We start from the raw sequence: 23,309 nt of genomic DNA on the forward strand, positions 1-23,309 counted from the left end.
CAGCCGTAGGCAGGGTTTGCCTGCGCTGGCCGAGCATCCTCCAACTTGGAACTGTCCACCGGCGTGAGCTCCTGAACATGAGCCTCCTGCCTCTCTACCTGCTCGGGTTGCTCCTCAGTAGCGGGCAAGGTAGGAGCGCGGCTGCCCTTTTAATTTTTTTTTTTTTCCTTTTAATTGTTAGTCTTACGTATGCTGTCCGCTCGGTCAAATTAACGGAAAAGAAAAACGGCGAAAAAAATTAAAGCAATGTATTATCCCGGAACCAAATTAAGAAGGATCTAAAACTTGCTTCATTGCCCACCTTTTTTTTTTTTTTTTTCCTTTTTTTTTTTTTCTTTTCAGTCTTCAAGAGGTGTCATTTATAAGAAGAAGAAGAAAAGCTGGACAGTGCTAAATGCACTTAGCTGCTTTGCATAGGGTTTTGTCTTTTTTTTTTTTTTTTTAATTTTTTTTTTATTCGCATGATAAATGTGAGAGAGAGATGAAGCGATTACACAAAATCTGCCGAGCACTGGTCTTTAAAATCCGCGTCTGCCCGCGGGGAAGGCAGTACGGGCTTCGTCCTTAGGAGCAGGGAGAAGCGCTGAGCTGGAGTCTCGCAGTCGGGGTTTCTCCTGTCTGGAAGAGCGTTCCCCGCGCTGCCGGGACACCGAGCCCCGGCCGGGGCTGGCGCGGAGCGGAGGGCGCTGCCGGGCTGTGCGCGGCTGCGGAGCCGCTGTGGAAATCACCGCGGGGAGCGGGCTGTGCGGGGGCACGGGGCGAGCCGGCCACGCTTCGTCCTTTGCATATCTAGTGCATAAATATATATATATATATATGTATAAATATATGTACATATATGTGCTTCGAGGAACGCGGACTCGGGGGCTGTGGCGCGGCCGCAGGGTTTGGTTTGTTTTCTGGGGTTGACATATGTATATAGCTATTATTTGTTTATTTTTGGATGTCCCCTGCGTGGTTACCTAAATATTTGTGCTCTTGGAAGAGACTAGGCGGGAAGGGCCGCCGGGAGGGGCGCAGCCGCTGGGTGAGCGATAATCCCCGCGGTGTTTGGAAACTGTTCGGGCAAGTTCCCGGCGTCCGGCCGCGGCGCTGAGCCGAGAGGGGCTGTCCCTGTCCCTGCCCCGGCTCCCGCCGCCCCGCTCCCCTGTGCGAGGCTACGCTCCCTGCAGCTCAGGGGATGGGCGGCGGCCCCGCTTCCTAAAGAGGTTTTAGGGGAGAAATAAACCCCACCCAGCCCAAACGCCCCAGCGGGGTGGCAGCGGCGGGGGCCGGGCCGCGCTGCCGCCGCCGGGCGCCAGGGGGCGGCCGAGCTCCACGGCCTCGCCGGGCAGGGCCGGGCCCGGTGTGCCGCCGCGGGGTCCTGTCCTGTGCCCGGTGTGTCACCCCCGTGTCCTGTCCTGTCCTGTCCTGTGCCCGGTGTGCCGCCGCGGGGTCCTGTCCTGTCCTGTGCCCGGTGTGTCACCCCCGTGTCCTGTCCTGTCCTGTGCCCGGTGTGCCACCGCGGGGTCCTGTCCTGTGCCCGGTGTGTCACCCCCGTGTCCTGTCCTGTCCTGTCCTGTGCCCGGTGTGCCACCGCGGGGTCCTGTCCTGTGCGGGCCCGGTGTGTCACCGCGGGGTCCTGTCCTGTGCCCGATGTGCCACCGCGGGGTCCTGTCCTGTGCCCGGTGTGGCACCGCGGGGTCCTGTCCTGTCCTGTCCTGTGCCCGATGTGCCACCGCGGGGTCCTGTCCTGTGCCCGGTGTGCCACCGCGGGGTCCTGTCCTGTGCGGGCCCGGTGTGTCACCCCCATGTCCTGTCCTGTGCCCGGTGTGTCACCGCGGGGTCCTGTGCGGGGCCCGGTGTGTCACCGCGGTGTCCTGTCCTGTGCCCGGTGTGCCACCCGCGGGGTCCGGTCCTGTCCTGTGCGGGGCTGGATGTGTCACACCCCGGTGTCCTGTCCTGTGCGGGGCTGGATGTGTCACACCCCGGTGTCCTGTCCTGTGCGGGGCTGGATGTGTCACCCCCGTGTCCTGCCCTGTCCTGTGCGGGGCCCGGTGTGTCACCCGCGGTATCCTGTGCCCGGTGTGTCACCCCCGTGTCCTGTGCGGGGGCAGAGACATTTGTTGCACTGAGGGAAGGGACGGGGCGGCTCAGGTGTGATGCCTTGCGGTACCGAGAACCGCAGCTGCCCAGGGCTCCTTCCATGCATCTGTAGCTAAACCTCGCACCATCCCGGCGTTGTATTTCGGCGACAATTAGCAAAAAGCCAGCAGGTGCTCTCAATTTCCGTAGAAAAAGCCTGGGGGTGAGCTGGGGAGGGCTCCCGAGGAGCGGGGTCGGGGGACGCTCCGGAGGCTTCTCGGTACGGGCGGCACCGGGCTGGCGAAGGAGGAGCAGAACGGGATTTGCATTCCTTCAGGATTTGCATTGATCTACCTGCGTGTCATGATGTGCGTAGAGATGGGGAATGTGCCTCCTCCAACGGAGGAAGGGTGGATAGCGGCTTCGTGAAGTGCGAGTTCTGCAGCGTGGGAGGATCGCACAGTTTAGGTATCTTACTATCACAAATGTCAGGAGATAAATAATGGAGTGAAATTACAGATGCTGTTAAGCCGAGTTTTAAAAATTATAGGATACGTATGAGGGAGGGATGGAAAGAAGAGGAGGAAAGCTGAATAAACCTAATATTGATAGTAAGTTATTTCCCTCAATTTAAAGGAACAGCTTGGTTTTATTCTTTTTAATAAAGGAAGAGAATTGCGTTGGCAGAGGAAGAGTATGATTTTTTTAACTGACTGTAGAAATAACAGAAATCCACAAACAATCCACAGCAGGGTATAGTAAATGGGAATGGGAGAAAATCTGCATGTGGAAAATGCAGCTATTTAGGTTACTAGGGAAGAGGCATTTTCTACAATGGTGCTTGGGGGGGGAGAGTTTATAAATTTTAATTTTAATGAGCATCACTGAAGTCAGGGATTTATTGTACTTCTTTTTTGGCACCACCTTAAAGTAATCTTGAGAATCTCTTGGAGTGAATCAGATCATTTGAGAGGCTCTTCTAAAATCTAAAAACTCTTGGGAATTATCTCACCTTTTTTTTTTTTTTTTTTTTTTTTTTTTTTTTTTTTTTTTGGGAATGCAGTGGTGGGGAACACATCAACAAATGAAGATTGTGGTGCTTGTGAGGGTTGCTCTTTGCTCTTTTGGCTCGTTTTTAAGGAAAGCATTATTATGTGAATATTAAATGATTGTGACTTTTTAGATAGTTTGGATGACTAAGAAAAACTCATTAACTACATTTGGATCATCTTCTTTGGAAATGTTGCAAGTCCTAGGTTTGGGATTTATATTTTGGAGGATGTAAGAATGACTGAAGCCTTTTCTTTGAGAAGTGCTGGTGTCTAAGACTGGAGAGAGGGAACTGTGCTCTATTTGTTCTGTTCCAGAAAATCAGAGCAGTTTGAGAGCAAGTAGCAGCCAGCCACCCCCTCCCCCAGCCCTGTACCGTAAGAGCTTATGAATGTCATAATTATCTACCAGGGCCAAATATTCCCTCTCCTAATTTCATCACAAGGGAGGAGTAAAACTGGCAGTGTTATTATGCTAAAACAAAAGGATTTTTTTCTTAACCTTTCAAAGCTGTCCAGATAATTTATCCAGCTTGAATTAACTTCGCTTTAATAAAAATTGAAACAAAATATACACGCAGACTCCCCACCGTTCCACAAACCAAAAAAGGGCAAACTGCACTTTAAGGTATGTAGTGATGAAGAAAGTTTCCTTGGTTATTGTCAGCGTATGGGGATACTGACTTGAAGTGGATGAAATGGATATCTTCCCAAATTGAAAAATTCCATTTGTTTTACCACTCTGCATAATGCACATTTCTTTAAGTTAGCACTTTTTTTTAAAAAAAATAAAATTCCAGTATAGAATATCTTAATTGTAGAATTTAATCTATTTTGTGCTCATGCAGGAGATTCATAGGAGCATGTAGGTTGTGCTTCAGGTTTCTTCTTTTCACTGTTTTGATGCAAAGTTTCGTACTGTTTTTCTGAAGAGTTTTTCTTTACAAGTGTTTTAAAAGTATAGCTTATTAATAAGAGACATCCCCCCGGGGAGGTGCCACATAATGATGCATGTCTTATTCACCACTAGTCTAGAATCCTGCTTCTTTCTGCTTTTTGTGTAGTGAACCCATGACATTTGGAATTTTTGTAATCAGTGATTTTGCTTACTGGATTAGGTGGAACTGCTGTTTTACTTTGATTGCACAATGAAATCTGAAGCAGATCCTTCAGCCAGACATTGTTTTCTACTACCAGTTGATTTGTACAACTGCATTAAGATTGAAATACAGCTGTTATCTTTCCTTCTTGTTTCCATCTTTCTAAAACAAATAAAAATCTGACAAAATAATGTTTGATTTTTCTATTTTAGGCTATGTTCTCTTCTTTAGGTAAATATGAGAATCAAAATATCTGCCTGAAAATAAACCTGAACTGATGAGAAGTTCTGAAGCATTGACTTAAAAAATAGGTAGATGATAAATACGTAGAGAGCCATATTTTGTGCACTCCCATACAAATGGAATTAGGGTTACTTTTATCATTTGCAGTAGCTCTAAATCATGAAACATATGAATTATAAAGTCATACATAAACAGCTTTAAAGTCTTGTCTCAGAGGTTGAATAGCATCATTTGGACTTTTCCTCTTACAGCACAACACATTTATTTAGATAACTCAATATTTTTATCTATGCAAATGCTGCTGGATTGTTAAAACTAACTATTATTTGCCTTTCATGGCCACCTTCTTCAACAAATATTTTTAGAACAAATGCAGTATTTGTTTGGCCTTTCACTGACCTTTTCATTGAGTCACCTTTCTCAAGTGGTTCATGTTTACTTACTGATTTTCTTTCAATTTACTCCAGTAATCCCACAGTTACATTCAGCACATGCCATTTGATTCCAGTACAATTGAGTCAAGTTAATATGACATTTTGGGAAACACATGTTTTAACTTCACTGTAATTTGTGTCTGTAAGTTGAAAATCTATTACTGGAAGAGTAGGATATGAAGTTCTCCAGAAGAGAAGAATCTGGATAATGGCTGCTATTCAGATTTTAAACAGTTTATATCAAATAATTCATGCCAGATGTTTTATTTGGGTTTTTTTGGTGTTTTTTTTTTTTTGTTTTGTTTTGGTTTTTTTGTTTGTTTGTTTGTTGGGGTTTTGTGGGTTTTTTGTTTGTTTGTTTTGTGAGGCATTTTAGGGTGGAGTTTTTTGGTTAATTTTTTTTTTTTTCGCATACAAATTTGCCGTATGAAATGAGGGCAGTACAATTGATGAAGTGTATCCTGAAGTTCTGCAAGTCATTTGAATCTCATTTTCAATGTCTCTTGAAATTCAGAAATAGGAGAGACTGGAGGAAAAACTTGCTGATAACCTGAGGTATTCAAATCTGGAGGGCTGTTGGAGTCTCATAAACTAGATCCAGGCCTACTGGTAACTTGTATCTCAATACCAGTTTTTATTTTGACCTAAGCAGTTAGTTTTGACCTAATTCTGACCTAGAGTCATGGTTTCCCCCTTGGTGTATTTAACTGCCTCTTAGTTTAGGTATTTGATTAGAATATTCAATTTTTGGTAACTAGTTTCAAACTCAGAATAATTTTTAGTATTAAATGGGACATTCAGAGCACTACTTGGTGTTACCTCAAGAATTTGAGGATATCCAGCTTCAGTGATGTAATTCTGCATTCTTAAAATAGTTTTTATTGCATTTGTAGCTCAGTTCCTCTTAAAACTGTTAGAATGGATTTGTATGTTTTTAAAGGATATCAGGAAACTAAAGAGTTAACTTAAGAAAGCAAGATACTCTTCAGATGCTTTGTGTTTATGCCACAGCATCTTCAATGGGGTGTCTTCAAAAGTAAGGGTACTAAGTTTCTTATTTTTGTTACATGCCTGAGGTTTTTTTCATTATTTATTATTTGTTGTCTATTGACTGATGATATCCTTAATTGGAGAAGAGATTTTCTGATTTTTTTTTTTGCTGAAGATGAGCAGAGAATCTACCTTTTAATTTATTGAATAGAAAGAAGAAAAATAGGGAGAGTCATTTATCTGGTTACAGCTATTTGTGGTGACACCTTACAGTATTAAAATCCTTGTGTACTGGAAAAGAAATCCATGTAAGTGTTAATAAAAGTTACGTGGAAAGGACACAAAGAATACAGGTGCCAGCAGTGTTAGAAAGCCTTGTGTTCACAAGGCTGCCAAGCCTCTGAGTGTCCTGTATTTGAGTGGCTCCATAGAAGCACTAAACCAGAGGCTCATTCTTAGCAGGAATCCATTGATTCTGGTGGGTTCGCTGCAGTGTGTGAAAGCATCTCTTGAAATAGTGGGAGGTAAGCGGCCTTTATTTTTGAAATAGCTTGAGATAGGCAACACTGTCCGTTTATGCTGCTGTTATGATTTAGGAAATCATGGTTAACAGAAAATGTCTCTCTTTGCATTTGTGCAGTAGCAACTGGATCATGGATGAATGCAGGGAGTAATTGCCTGAACTGCAGGTCTAATGATCTATCGTAGGATGAGATATTTAGTACTTACTACTTAGATATTAAGATAACTGTGAATGTTGTCATGTGGGAGGCTCTAGAACAGGATTCACACAGAGATTGTGGATGTCCCATCCCTGGGACTGGTCAAATCCAGGTTGGGTGGAGCTCTGAGCAACCTGCTCTAGTGGGAAGTGTCCCTGCCCATGACAGGAATGAGATGGTCTTTCAAGTCCCTTCAAATCCAAGCTGTTCTATGATCATAGCCAAACTCTACTTATTCTAGTCATATGAGAATGTCCATTGACTTAAGTTTGTGTTTGCATGAGAGACAAGAAAGAGCAGTTCTTTAAAAGCCTTTATTTCACTGTCTCAAGAAGGTTAATCTGGGAAGAAAGGAGACAGTAAAGTGTATCAACTAAAAAATTATTGCACAGTTTCTGCCTCTTTAAGAACGATACTAAAAAATTGCAGCCAAACACCTGCTGAAATATTTTACCTGCCTACTGCCTCTTCTAGAAAAGAAAAAATGCCGTTCTTTGGTTTCACTTCCTCTTTAATGTGATGTATAAAGGTCGTTGCAAATAGGATGAAGAGAATGAGGGTTTCAGAAATCTATTTGTTAAGCCTGGAGATATCTACTCACCAAGGGTGTAATTTGTTATCACTTTCCATGGTCCGAGCATAATCTTGTCTGAAATATCCAGTTTCTGGATGGATAATATCCAGATAAAATTGGGAAGCAGCATGTACTACTATGGAGGTTTTGTCAGGCCTTTTGGTAGTCCTGCCTATCATTGCTGAAATAAATTTCCTCTTAACTATACAAGTTCCTTCAAGAACTAGCTTTCCATAAAAAGCATAGATCTTTGATATGTTAATTTATGTTCATTTAAGATGTAGTGGCTCTCAGTAAAAAAAAAAAAAAAAAAAAAAAAAAAAAAAAAAAAAATTGAGAGGGAAATACAAGTGGATCGTTTTCATTTTGCTGAGTTAAATTTTTCCTCCTAGCAAAATTTGTATTGTGACTTTAGAGGGCTGCACTGGTTTTCATTTAATGTTCTAATTACCTGAGTAGTATTGCTAAGCAGCTGACAAAAGTTGATGAATAACCTCATAATTCAGCAGTAGTCAGAGCTGTAGCATACAAATAACTCATAAGAATACAAATGAAACTTTTCAAGATGATGTTTCCCTTTAGCTAGTACTAAACAGATTGTTTGCATTGCAGTTGTAGTCTAAGGAACAATACCAGCTAGGATCCAAAATTCATACTTGGAAATCACACAAGAAGTCACTGTCCTGGCCACTTTGCCCAAGAGGTGCCATTTGGAGCATAGTATGAATTCATATTAAAAACCAGCAATTTTCTTGCTACTGAAAGGTGTTGCACCGGATTCAGTCAAGCTGCAAGTAATTTCAATCCCATTAACTTTGTAGACCTTTGTACTGCAGCTGAATTTGGCTTGCATGACTCAGGTCCATGGTAAAAATAATAAAGTATTTAAAAACAGAAACACGTAAAGATGTTTTATAGATAGATGTAAATAGGAGAGAAGAGGTAATCTTGCCTCTTACTAGGAATAGTTCTTTAATAGATGACACAATTTCTTTTTCTTGTAGTAGGAAATATGTAGTCAAAGTGCAATGGTATTATGTTAAAATTATGACGTTGTAATTTTAATTACTCAAAGCAGAATAAATTAAAGATCCAGTGTAGTTTATTTATGGGAAAGAGGATAGAAGACAAGGATATATTAAATGTCCTGGACACCAGTTATCTTGAGTATCATCATGCAGTATTTTTTAAGAAGTTCTTGAACATAACATACTCATAAACTGTGTGCTCTGGATCAGAAGAAAAACTGATGTACTCCAGTGACCTCAACAGAGACTCAAAGAGGAAGTCATAAAGGAACAAGTAAGTGCAGAAGAGTAAGATTGTGATATTTCTGTCAGTGCACCTACAATGTTCAGGGATATGTCAGATTATATCTGTGTGATCTTCCTTAATAATCTTGGCAGATCTTTGTTGCGTGAATTTGTTCTTAAATCTGGCAGTACTTTGATCTGCTTGGTGCACTGTGTCAACAACTTACACAAGAGAAAAAGAAGTCTGAAAATAATGTTCAGTCCTTTACTTGTGGTGTTGTAAGTAGTCGAGGCATACCAGTTCTTTGCTTGACTCTCCTGTGACATTCATAATTGAACATAACAGAAGCTGCTCATTCTAATATAATGGACTCAGAGCTAGATGTTATATACATAAGCTTTCCAGTGAATTAAATACTTTTTTTTTTTTTCTTAGTAGTCAGTCCCCTAATTTTTTAAAACATTTTATTTTCCTACCCTTTTGGTAATAGCTATTTTAACCAGTGTTAATGTGAAGTACTGCATTTTAAGCTGATCTGCCAATTGTAAAAAAGCTTCTTTGTAAGTATCATTTTTTGCACTATAATCAGTATGGCAAGTTGTGCTTTACAGGGGGGTGAGGACTAAAGCTGGTCTAGCAGTAATGCTGGTGAAATAAATGCTGAGAGAGATCTGATTGCTTGAAAGATGATTCCCAGGGGTGAGCATATGGAAAGAGCAGAGGTACTTAAAAAGAAAGCTTGATGAGTAGATGGATATAGGCTGATCAAAAAAAAAACCAAAAAAACAAACAAAAAAAAAAAAAAAAAAAAAAAAAACAAAAAAACAAAAAAACAAAAAACCAACCAACCCTTCAGGATGAAAATTTCTGACCAAAAAAGCAGTGAACATATGAACAGGAGGGAAGAAGTATTGTTAGTCTTAAGATGGTTCAGAATAATAGAATGTCCTGAGTTACAAGGGACTCACTATGGTCATGGTGTCCAACTCCTGGTCCTGTGCAGGAAGACCCCAAGAGTCCACCATGTGCCACAGAGCATTGTCCAAATGCCCCTTGAGCTCTGTCAGGTTTGATGCTGTGGCCACTTCCCTGGGGAGCCCCTTCCAGTGCCTGACCACCCTCTGGGTGAAGAACCTGATATCCGGCCAGAACCTCTCCTGATGCAGTTTCAGGCCATTCCCTTGGGTCCAGTCACTGTCACCACAGAGATCAGTGCCTGCCCCTCCTCTGCCCCTCAGGAGGAAATTATAACTGCAGGGAGATCTGTCCTCAGTCTCCTTTGCTCCAGGCTGAACAGACCAAGTGCCCTCAGATACTCCTCATATGGCTTCCCCTCCTGACCCTTCACCGTCCTCATTGTCCTCTATTGGATGTTCTCCAGTATAATGGAATTCCTATATGGAGATAGCCAAAACTGCATACAGCACTTGAAGTGAGGTTGCACCAGTTCTTACAAAGTGCAGCTTTGTAATTCTCTGTTATTGCTAAAAAAAAATTAAATTAATACAAGGAATTTAAAGACAGCATTGCACAACATTTAAACGTGGTATTTGCTAATCACCTGAATGATCTGGTATGAGGAATCTCTATTTTGCAATAGAATATTTGGTTTTGCTGCCTTTTTGTGTCTGTGTGTGTTCCTGAATTCTAATTTTGTAGATCTTGTCTTATTCATCTTGGAATTTAGGATGAATTATATCCAGCTGGGCATTGCTGCCTGTAATAAATAATGCAGCAATTCATATACTCCTGTGCTTTCTCTGTTGGGGAACAATACCCAAATTCATAGTTAAGCAAAAGCTAATGCTGACTTTTCCCAGTGGAAACTGTCTGTGCTGTAATATGAATGCTACATCTCCACGCTTTTATTTTCTTTCATTTTAAGAAAACAGTGTTATGTGAGATGAGTTCTGCCAACAGAACTGTGCACACCCTGCAGCCACGGAACTCCCACTGAAGCAGAGTGTTTCAGGGGTTGTACTGATTGCACTTTTCAGGGTCTGATTGAAGCTTTCAGGAGTTGTATAAATCCCATACGAGTATGTGGGAATTTTGATTCAGTAAAGAACAGAAAAATCAACCTCTAACGTTATGTATATTTAAATAGTGGGCATATTTACGAGTAGTGCTGGAAACGTGTGAGGCTAATCCAAGAGCACAGAAGAACTGGAAACTAAAGGGGTGTTCTGGTGTGCCAGATTCTATTCAAGAGATAAAGTGCAAGAGACAAAAAAAGCCAGTTTTCACTGTGCTTTTTAATAATAAATACAAAGATACATTGTAAATATTGTAGACTATTGATTTTGTTCTCTCCCTCTGGGAACTCATGCAAAAATTGCAATTAATCATCATGATCACTTAGCTGCAACCCAGGCTATAACTGTGTTGGGAAGTTTACCATTCAGTATGAAAATTCATCACTAAATTCATCGCTTGATTTTGCTTGAGTGTTTGAGAGGTTTGATTTACTTGTTTGTTTTGGTCTATGGCTTTTTGACACTGGTCAAAATTGTTCTTTAGACGTTCAGTATTCAGGTCATGCCTGCAGGTCTGTAAGTGCCACTCTGAGTGATCAGATCTATGGACTTGTGCCAGTTTATGGCAATTCCACACGTTGGGTTCAACAGCTTTTAGCATTTAGTCAAAATAATCCTTTCCAGCACCTATGTATTGCTTTACTGTGAATTAGAATTCTGTCTTTGGATTATACAGCCTATATACATACAAAATTTATGTTGCTGGGTTTGAGAACTCTCTTAGAGGTGGTGTTTTATATACAGTTCTCCTAAATTTATTGTAGACTTAGTCTGATTTTACATTTATAAAGACAATTTATAGAATTCTCTTTACCATGATGATAGTGATTTTCAATTCTGTGAGTGCATTTTTTTTGTATTTGCTAATTTTAAAAATAATTTTGATCTTACATTCAAATTTCTATATAATTTGCAAACAGTTGAAATCAAAAGATTCTTACCTGTGTTCTAAAATCTCAAGAATCACCTATTCCACTCTGTGCTGCCTTTGTTGCCACACTGACAGCCTTTTACTTTTTCTGTGGCCCTAGGTCCTTTTTCATCCACACAAATGAGCACTTTGTATGTTGCATAAAAGAGCATATATGGCTGGGGAAACTATTAAATAAATAGTTAAAATGGTGATGAAAAGAAATAGACTTCTCTGTGAATCATGTATTTTACATTATTATGATCTGATTCAGGAAAAAAAACAAGCATAACTAAGCAAACTCAGAAATCGTCCTTTTCAAGGGAAAAGCCCTTCTGCTGTTAGATGGAGTTCTGCTTTCTGTGTCTCTGTGCTCATTTTAAAACAGGATAGATAACTGTAGCCAATGAGTGTAACAGAAAATTGAAAGAAAATCATCATCATGTAAATATTATAAAAGATATTCTAAAGAAAACTTACTTTTTGTAAGTGTAAATAGTGAATGCTGCTATTTCTTTGTTGCACCTTAAATGTGTTTGTGACTATTTTCCAGACTATGAAGCTCACTGAGGAGTGTTATCAAAGGTTTTTAGATACTCTTAGTCTTCAGACATGTAAGTCAGTGCAAGGTAGCGTGGCAGAAAAAACATTTCTGTTCATAACTGCACCAACTCTATTTCCTGTGACCTGCAGATATTAAATAAGTAACATTGCTATCTGTCTTCCTGTAGAAAATCCTGTTTCTGCAGTGATGGTCTGGTTTTGCCCATGAAAATGACTGAATAATCTAATTACTTTTATGAATGTTTGATCAAAAGCACCCAGTGTTGTAACGAGGGGAGATGGGAAACTCAAGCAGTAGGGAAGGAGGAACCCTGAGTATTTTTTTGAAGGGTTGTGTTCTCCTCTAACAAGAGATGTTTCTTGGTCAGGGGTGGGGGTTTTCTGTGGGTTTTTTTTTGTTTTGTTTTGTTTTTTATTGGTTGGTTTGTCTGTTTGAGGCATTTCAATATATTTTTTCAGTGTTTGCCTTTTTTTTTTTTTATTTTAAGGGCAGAGCTGCTAAAACAAAGCATTCTGTTTTTGTTCCATTTTCATAGTCCAGAGGTGCTTTTATAGAATCACAGGATGGTTAAGGTTGTCAAAGACCTTTACGTTTTTCAGCCATCAATCCAGAATCACCACTATGTTCGTCACTAAACTGTGTCCTCTGCCATATTCACACATATTTCAAATGTTTCCAGAGATGGTGACTCCACCACTTTCCTGGGAGGTCTGTTTCAGTGCTTTGCTCTTCTTTGCATGATTTTTTTTTCCTAATGAAAGCATCACACAAAGTTTAACGTAGCACTCATAAGACTGGAAGACAATCCCTAGTCTTAAAATTCTGTTACCTGATTTTTTTTTTTTTTCTGAAATTCAGTCCTAAAAATAGCTGCACGTGTCTATGACAAAGAACTACTAAAACAGCAGAAAAGAGAATATAAGCTTTTCTAATATAAGCTTTTCAGCTGTTAGGGGAAAAAGAAACTGCACAGCGAAGCAAAAGCTACTTTTCACAGTAAACACTTTCCTACAAAAAAATTTGTATTGTCAGTATAAGTTTAGTTTTTCATGGAATACCTTTGTGTTAGGTTTATTTCCCCCGTAAATAAGTTCTTGCTTGTTTCGTTTGGATTTTGGTTTTTTGTTGGGATGGGATTTTTGGGGTGTTTTGGAGTGTTTTTTCTTTTTTCTTGCCTTTACATTTCCTAATACTTTTCCTAATGTCTTGCAAGAACTAAAATATGAGGGAAGTCATATCAATATGTAGCTGTAGATGTTTTCTTCCTTAATTGACATGAAATGAAGCGTAAAGGAACTTGAGAAAAGTCAGAGTCCATCATGAATCCAGACCTGACCTGGCTATTTCAGTTCCATTTCAATGCTTTAACAGTCAACCTGCTTTTATTTTATGAGGTGATACAGAGTCTAAACTGACATGAAAATCTGTGCTGATTGTAGACTGGTTTGTGTTGCTCTTTGGTGCTGTGCATGTTGATTCCTGGAGCTCTGTCTGAAATGGGCCTAAGCTGAGGCTGGATTGTTTGGTGGGCTTGATTTGGCATTTCTTTAGAACTGAGATGCTAAGGAGTATCCCTCAGAAATCTTTATTTCAATCTACAGATTAGCGAGGGGAATGCTCGCTGGTTCTTTTTAAGAAATCTGGGAATCAAAATAGAAATGGGCTTTTTGGTGGGAAAATACATTGGGGAGGGAGAGGAATACAAACAAACAAAAAAACCTACAAAAAAACCAACCCCAGCGCAAAGCCAAAAACCACCCTACTGTGAAAACAACTGGTAAGACATGTATTTAAATGTTTATGTTCTCCTCTCACTATTCTGATACTGCATCAGCAATAATTTTTTTGTGGTTTTGAAATAAGAGCTGTCAGCATGTATCTCTTTGAAGAATTACATAGAATAACCTAACTGTTTTTCTTCCATGGCCAACCAGGCTGTTTTGGTGTTCTAAGCTGGTCGTGAATGCTGGACTGGTTATGCTTCAGGTGCATGAAATCGGGTGAGAAAGATGTGGCCAGTATCTATATGTTTGAAGATTGACAAAGCTTTTTTTTCCTCCTTTCCTGCAAACTCCATTTACTAAAATTGCCAGACTGGGTATCTGTAGTTGTGGTTTTGTATCTTGTGGGAGTGAAGGTGAACCTCCCTTTGTCTTCTTGAGTTTTGTTTCCGTTTAAACACAAGTGGCTTGGTGTTACACAACTGTCTTTGTATGATCCACAAACACATTGAAATACTAATGTAATATTGATCACTGATAATATTAGTGTCAAATATAGAAATTGCTAAACAATTCTAGGTATTTAATAATGTGACAATGTTCTAAAAAGGCAATATTGTTACTTAGGCAGGTGTTTTGAGCAAGGAGATTACCAAATGCTGGTGCAATCTTGTGTAGTTTCTTTAATCTCTCAGTAGAAATGGAGAGGGCTCTGGAATGTAGATTGGAATGCACATTCCCTGATCTCTTAAAACAACTGAGAGAACAGAGTAATTAGAGGGGCAAAATTTATGTGTCCCCTTCACTGTTTGTACACATAAGAGTTTATCTATTGCCGTAAATTGGATTGGCTGTATAAACAGCAGCATAATTTATTTAGACTTAGGTCCAAAAAGACTTGGAAAAGAACAGTGGAAGAACAGGGAGGGGATTGTAAAGAGAAGAGAGGTACAGAGAATGCAGCTGTACTTTTGTACGAGTAACTGGTGTAGCTGAAATAGCAATGAAATATGTCAATACAAATGTATATTGACGTATTCCATTGCAGCACAATTTCTTTGTGTTTTAACCATTGGCAATGTAGAGAGGTGGGGACCTAACATTTCAGTAAAAGCTTTAAACTTTCATGTTTAAAGGCCATTGAGAATGCATATTTATATCTTAAACCAATCGTATTTCATAAATTCATTAAATCAGTTGCCACCTCCTTCTGCTGATCTGTGAATATCCGTCCTTGAACTTCTTCCTCAGTTGACTTGGACTGTGCTGATGTGCCTTGAAGTTGATATATATATAGTTGTTTCTACAAAGTCAATAACATAACTTCTGTATAACTGTTCTGGTGCTTGGATGCTGTTCAGTGGACATTCACTTAGTTACTGAAAGGAATGTTTTGGGCAGCTTGCTTGCTTGCAGCCGTGGTGATGGCATGAGAGGCACGCACACGTTCCCCTGCACTGCTTCTGCGGAGATGCACTGCTCCACTCCTGGTTTCTGCAGGGTTAAAATAAGACCACTTTTCTGGTTTTGTGTAGAGATTACTCACATGAACAAAAGTATAACATATTCTAACACAGACATAAAAAAAATTATGATTAAAGTTGATGGTATGTGTCCCTGGAGTAATTTGGCAGAAAGGCAGCATAACTTGCTCAGAGATACAGGCACTTTTGTGTGTGTATAGAATAGTTTTAATTTCCCTATTCAGTTGAGTCTATAATAAATATTTTTTAGCTTCTCTTATCTTTAACTAGCATTTAAATACTTCTTGAAAAGGATGTGAGTGTCTTAGTAAAATGTATTCCTTTTAATACATTAATGAAAATGTGTGTGTGGGGGGTTTCTCATGTGTAAATGGGCTCCTTGAGAAGAACAGTTACAGTTTTATTAGAGGTTAGTTTGTTGCATGTAATATGTTCTTGGTTTTTTAATCTCGATTGTTGATTTTTACAGACCTAATCTGTCACTTTGGTAAACAAGATGTTTTATTTAATCTCCAGTCTTTAATGCAGCCTTCTGAAAGACGGGCCTTTTTGAGTGCAAAGTCCGTTGTCATGTTGCTGGTGTGTGTTTCTGACCAGAATGCAAAGTAGCTTCAATCCATACATTCTTTTTTTCCTGTACTGGGATAGCTGCCAAATCTATGTCAGCGATTAACTTCTGAATGTGTCAGCAGTGACAAATACAGTTCATTGTTTCTTGACTAGTTAACAGCTAGTTTAAGAGGCAGAAACAGCCTCAAATGAAAGGGAAGTACTGTGCACTTTATATCCAAAATCCTCAGGCTCTTAGAACCACTGAAAAAACCAGGAAATTAAAAACCAGTTCTAGGACGGATTTTTAGGTAGCTAAAAATATTTATATCTAAATTCTTCAAGTCAAAATATGCCAGATAACTGGATAATGTAGTTACCTGACAAAACTATGGTCAGATGCAGGTAATTTTCAGATGCAGATCAGATGCAGAATATCATTCAATATCCTAGCTTCTGTTTCACTTGTGTGTAAAACAAAACACCAACATCCCTTTTTGTCCTTCCCTCTCCCCCCATTCCCCCCAAAAAAATCTTCCAAGAAATCTCTCCTGAACTGTTAGGATAATATTTGAGATACAAGTTAGAAAAAAGATATCACAAGAAAGGGAAGGAAAAAAAAAAAAAAAAAAAAGAAAAACCAAAAAACACCAACCAAAAAAACCACCACCAACAAAAAAGCACAAAAAAAACCCCAGCCACTTATTCAGAGGACCTGAGAGAGTGTGGGGATTATCTAAAAAGTGCAAAATCAGTTTAAAGGAGTGCAATAATAATATTCTTCCTTCTCACAGACATGCATGTTCTAGATATTAATGTTTGGGACTTCTTAAGTTTACAAGCTATTTGCACAAGGTTACAATAATGTAATAATCATATTTTGACTATATTGTTTTTGGAAAATTTTCCTCTGTGGGTGAAATGTGAATGGTTTGCTGTGAACATTTAAAACACTGCATCTTTAATTAGTTCTTTAAGCTTCATGTAGACATCTTCTTTTCCAAATTTTAAATCCGTTATCTCAGCAGAAACATTTTGCTATTCAAACTGGAATTTCAGTATATGTACAACATTTTTTGTTTTAATTTTATGTAAAGGTGTATTTTTGTATATTTTGTCTTGTTGAACTCAGCGTGAAGATACTGGTAGTAAATGAAGACAAGGGCTGGTTGGAACAGGTGTCATAGTGAATTTCTTGCATAAGAGGGAAGATTCAGGGGGTTTTTCTTACAGTGGTGGTAGGTGATTAAGCCTTGCTGAGATGCAGAATTATTTTCTTTTACTAGTTCAGTTGAGCACTGTCATATTTAGATTGCAGCAAGTGAAAGGTTTGGATGTCCCATTAGAGCAGAGAAGAGGAAGCCATGCAGTGGTATGTCAGTAGTTTACCAACAGGAGGAAGTCTATACTGTTATACCTCTGTAAAACCCCAGCCAAATGAAAACACAAATTGGGATCATACTGAACAGGTGGTTTGAGTAAGTGGTTGGCAGCAAGGTAGACTGTTAGGTGAATTTCTGAATACAAGGAAAGTTATGGAAGAGTCTGCTATTTCTTAAGTTGTGTAAAGTAAGTTATGTATGTTAAGAGAGTGAAGTAGGCACGGAAATAGTCTTTGCATGGCTAGAAATTCTAGACTTTCCATATATATATTTGTGGAATGAAATGGTAACTCAACACGCTGCCAGTGGTGCAGCCTGGGCAGGGAGGATGGAATGTGCAGATGGTGAATCCCAGACCCTCAGCACTGGTTCCTGCTGCTCTGTGCCACCCCCCCGCCCATTCCGACTGTGTAAGTTTCCTTCTTACACAGGAGTGCTGTTTCATTTTAAAGGACTTCAGGCAGTGAAGGCTTCCCCCTGTGCAGGAGTCAGAATGTTTTATCTTTGTCATGTGTAATTGTCTGTATCTGTAGAGGAGTGCTCATGACTCACTAGCAGAATTTGTTTGTCTGTCCTTAACTTAGTGCATGGTAGGAAACAGGAGTGGTACTCTGTCTCTCTCCTTCCACCCCCTTCTTTCTCTTCTCCTTCTCCCTTCTGGTGGGAGACCTGTAAGCCTTAGGAAAAAAAGGTAATTTCAGATACCTAAATAAAAAAAAATCTATTAATTCCCATCTGATATGCAAATCATCTTTAACTCAAGTTGTATGCTTAAAGCTCAGACCTTTCTGAAATCTCAACCATTCCCACCATAGTTTCCTGCTGTTGCTTTTAGTAACTCTTCTTGAGCTTGCTGGTGATGGTAGAACACATTTTGAGTTTATCCTATGCATTCTTGAATCCAAGATCTTTTAGATTCGTTATTGTAATGCCAAGATTCTGTAAGGAAGGGAAGGAGGTGTTAAAAAGGGCAAAGAAATACTGATGGCAAGAGGTAATGGTAGTAAGACTGTTGAATTGCAAGTCAAAGCCAAAATGAATGAACAAGTAATTTCCATCCTATGATCTCAAATGAAACGGAAGATTCACTGGCAAATTCTGTATTTTTGTTTAAAAGATAAGAGGTGTCTGGCCAGTGCAGGTTTGCTGCTCTTGCACAAGTAGTGTGCGAGGCTGTATGTGTAAATAGAGTCTCATATATCTGAAAAAATAGAAATAATGTTATTTAGTTGCACCGTTTTCCCATATTTCAATGAAATCTGTTCTTTTAATATTGATTTCAATTCATTTTTAGTAATAAGTGTTCATGCAAGATCAGAAAGGGTATCAGGCCATGTGAGCAAATCGGTTTGTTTACTCCAGAGTGGAGAGGGATATATTTGGAGTCTTTAACCATTCAAGAGTGGCAACTGGAAGGAAAGAGAATTATTCTTTAGTTCAAGTATATGCTTGGTGAAGGAAAAAATGAGTTTGAGCTGACTAAACATCTTTAGTCTGAAAATGTAAAGATTATTCTGTCCGTAAGAGTGAAGAAAATTGGAGCTTCCTTCAAAAATATTTGTATAAAATTAAGTGATTTTACGGGGGTAGATGGATTTGAGTGGTGTTTAATGCTGTGCCTAAGAAAGGACACTAGCATCTTTTACAACAAAAGTGCTGTTGGCCTGTGTTGTTTTTTTTTTTGTAGTTTTTGGAATTCAAAAATTTCTATAAATCTATATTTGGTAAATTAAAAAGTGCATTGAAATTAACTATTTAATACTTAAGATAATCCATTATAAATATTAACATCTGTTCAGGAAATTTTCTAGGACTTCAGGTTTGTAAAATCTGTGCAAGGATTTATCAGGCAATGAATGTCATCTCAGTTTTCACTTATTTGATGTTCTCCTTATGGATTAGTGATAATTAAGTCCAGCATTTGAGGTGAAAAATAGAAAAACAGCATTTCACAAGTGCTTTGAAATGTGATTGTAGAGTCCACTCCTCTTCACCAAAATAAATGGTTTCTAAATGCTTTGACTGCACAAAATATGCAGGAATTTTAGAACAGTGGAAGAAAATAGATATTATGGCCATTAGAAAAACAGAAACATTAGGTTTTTTGTGGAACTGACACAGACTGTCCTGGATATGTTTAAAGAAGGATTTGGTATTTAGAGAAGTCATAGCCAAGTAAGTTTTGCCAAACTGTTACAGAAAACATGAATTGATCAGTATTTGTACTCTCTGCAGAGGAGACCTTAAAGAGTGACTCATCTTGAAGAGAAGAATTTCTCTTGTGACTCTTGTATGTTCTTAATTAATGCTATGACAAATTTCTGCCTTTTTTCTGTGGTCATGTCATTAATTTCTTCAATGTAGCTAGTTTTTCTGGCCTTTTCAGACAGCAGAGAAGGCTGGGTAACTGTAAGGCAATGTTCTCCTAAATGTGCTCTGTTTATGGTTTCAATCAATGCTGTAGAAGCAACTTTGCCTAAGAAAAACAAAAGAGAATCGTGGTACCAGCAAATAACCTACATTCAACATGTCAAAGTGTAGTTCCACACATTCTTTGAAAATAAAGGATAAATGGAAAGAGTCTGGAATGTCTCATATCCTCTCTTATTAAACAGCAGCATCCTTGGCAGGATATACTTCCGAATTTTGTAACTTAAGAGACTTTTTTTTTTTTTTATTTGTAAGTACTCTGGCATGTAAGTCAAAGTTGTTTAGGCCTTAGTTTACAATTATATCGCTCTGTCATTAAGATTTTAATATTTACCACAAAAAAAAAATCATACAATATTGGTCACATTTTTCTATTTCTCAAATAATGAGAAACATCTCATTATTTGTTATTATTATTTGTATTTATAGTTTGTGGAAGACCGTATTTTCCAGTCATTTTTTTCTAATTATGTTAAATCCTGTTTACCACCTAATAATTGCTTCAATGTGTTTTGTTTGGTCACAAACCTTGGACCCTTGTCTTTCATTCAAAGAAACAGATGAGCTTTTGTGAGGCTCATGAGCTCACTCAGGTTTAGAGGATGCTAATTTCTTCCTGCTTCCATGTAACTGCTCTTGCAACTTTCTGTACATATTATCCAAGTATTTAATGCAGTATGATTGTTCTCAAGTTTTTGGAAACACCTGGTTTTGATTTCTGGTCCATGTTCAAATGCTCTTCCAGTGTCTCATTAAATGGCATCATAACTCCGATTTGATATGTCCTTAGTTGGGACATCTCGTCAATGATTCCATATCAGAACACAGTCTTTAGCTTTTTGCTAAACAATAACCACAGAATTTCCACCTGTATTCCCTTAACAGGTTTGGCTAAAGGCAATTCAATAAGAGGCTTGTAATTTAGAAATAAAGCATTGCTTTTTAAAACACCTCTAAAACAATCTTCACTTTGCTATTTTATTCTTAATTTTATGACATTATCTTGTGTCAGAAAAATATAAATGAATAAACTTAAAATGCTTGTGCTGTGTTTTTTCTTTGCTTTCAATGTCTTAATTCTATGCTTTGTTACCTTTTTAAAGTATGATTAAAAAGACAATCTCTCTCATGATATCAATATTTTTTTAATTTGCTGTTTAACTAGAGGAAATTCTGTGTTGCAAATTAAAAAGAATGTTCTCAAATACATACTATAAAAAAGAAAATTAATTTAAAGCAGGTGTTTCCAAGGCAATTACATATGCAGAAAACATTATTTTTTTAAACTGCTGAAGAGCTGACCCAAATCAAAAGTTTTGTGAAAAATAGGGAAGGACATTCTAGATCTGAAGAAAAGAATGCCTACCGTTAGGTCTTGTGTAATACTGAATATGTGAAAAATTATGTAGACAGACACATAATTAACAAGCGTTTTTCCTGGGAAACCAACTCCATCTCTGTTTTGCAATGTAATTTGTGGTAAAGCTAAATTGGAAGTTTGCTTCTTGTGATTTTGTTTTGACATGCAGCCAATTATGAATTTCTCCACCAACCTAGCTCCATATAATCTTCCTGCTGGCAAGTCCTTTGGTGTCTGCCCTTGGAAGAGAGTGAAGTTTACATGGAAGACGTGGTTTAATCCTGCAGTGTTTTTGGCTGGAGATGGCCAGAAGGTCAAGTGATGGATGATGCAGTACCTTTCGTGTTCTCAGCCTTCTTTTCTCTGTTACCTACATCCAACAAGGACTTAAGGGTGGACGAATGCTTGTTCTTCCTGTTATCTAAAGCAGGATGGTGCTTGTGAGTGGGTTGCGCTGCTAGTGTAGAACACCAACAGCACAGGATGACTCTAATACATCATCCAAATATTGTATTTGCTTATACCTGCTTTGTAAAGCTGTTTGTATTTCCCTTAAAATACACACTGCATTGTGAAGAAACACTGCAAGTGGCATGATAGGCCCTAAAGGAAATAATGTGCTATTCACATAATCTGTCTCTGTCTTTGACAATAGCTTATTTTTACTGCTACGAATTAGCACATATATTTGTCAGGTATCTGTTGGATATATTCAAGAAACAGCAGTTCTGTGTAACTGATCTCCTGACCCAATTGCCTCAAATCACTTTGTCTTTTGTTTGTTTTAAACAGTTATTCATATGTACACTGGTGGAAGAGTGTAACCCTGCAGAATTGTATTTGAACTGGTTCTCTGGTTGGATGACTGTTGCTGAGCCTCTATCATGAATTTCTGTATGAATTTCTGATTTTTTTTTTTAACGGCCAAATTTCTGAGGACTTGTCAGAATATTTTTTTGCCAAGTTTTTGGCCTCCCTAAATATTAGTGGTACATACAAAGTATACGTCCCAGTTCCACAGTGAATTTGGAGATTTACTTTTTTCTTTTTCCCTTGATTGTTTAATTTATAGTAACAATTTTATATTATGAAGTTCCTCCCACTGCCTTTGTACATAAATAGTTTTCTTATTAAATTATCTCCACCTGGTGGCAGCATGTCATAGCTAGCAAGGGAGTAACAAGCTGAACTGCAGCGTTTTTTAATTTAACAGAAACATAACATCAAAGCTAGTTAAATCAGATGAGTCATTTATTGCTTAAAAAACCCTGTAAATATGCATGGAATATTTTATAGCTGAATGTGGTGTCTCGTATGTAATTTGATCTCTAACTGATACGTGTCCCATGCCTTCAAAATGCAAGTTGATTGCCATGAGTTCTGTTGGCACAATTGTATTAATGTCTGCATTGTTTCCCTTAAGAAGAACAATGCAGGTATTTTGATGGGGAAAGTCAACGTTCAAGAGTGTTTAGCATATTTATTCTGCTTATTCTTGTAGTTATAAAATATGGATTAGGCTATGCAGCATTTGCATAATGTGTTTTCTTGGAGCGTATTTTTGTAGTCTGTTGCAAAGAAATGCCCTTTGCTGAAGTGCTGAGTTTCCAGTTTTCCTCAGTGAAAAAAAGAAACATTTTCACAACAATAAGCACAGTGTCAACAGTATCTTACTAAAAGTCTTGAGGTAAGTTCTTAAAAAATAGTTTTTAGTGTCACAGTTGTCCAAACAAGGTTTCCATATGAAGTACCCTGCAAGCAATTCCGTATTTGGAATGGTTTAAGGTGATTTGACCAGCTTACATCTTGTATGAAACATGCTTTCACACATCAAGGGAGATTTTTAAGGCAGTGGTCATGTCATTCTTTCTGTGGAAAATATTTAAATTTGGGGTAAAAAACAAAACAGCAAACATGGGTTTAGTTACTGTAGCCTGAAAATACAATGTTCATAAAAAGATTTACTTTTTTTTTCTCTAACTAAAAAATAAGTCGTAACATTAAAACTGTTTGGTAAGATCCAATTAACAGCTGACAACTTGTAATAAGTCATGTGGTTTTGATTTAAAACTTATAAATATATTTGTTTATATGCAGTGTCATTTGACATCTGTTATATTAACAAACTTTGAATGAGATACCCCAATTTATTTTTTTAATAGACCTCTGGGTTCCTTTAAAAAGGAAAAATTATACCCTTTTTATTAATGAGTTTAAATTTAGCATGTTACTTTGTTGAATAGTGAAATATTTTGACTAACTCTTTACAGCATATACTGGCTTATGACGAGTTCTCTAGTGGTTTAAATGCAACTATAAAAAACTTAAAGATTGAGAACCTCCTGTGGAAAGGCTAAAAGCTGGTTTGTTTTCAGGTAGTCTTATTCTTTGGCTGGGTTTTTTAAAAGGAAAGTTAAAAAGCAAAGAACAGACTGACACCAA

The sequence above is a fragment of the Sylvia atricapilla genome, chromosome 2 (assembly GCF_009819655.1).
Source record: "Sylvia atricapilla isolate bSylAtr1 chromosome 2, bSylAtr1.pri, whole genome shotgun sequence".
NCBI lineage: Eukaryota > Metazoa > Chordata > Aves > Passeriformes > Sylviidae > Sylvia > Sylvia atricapilla.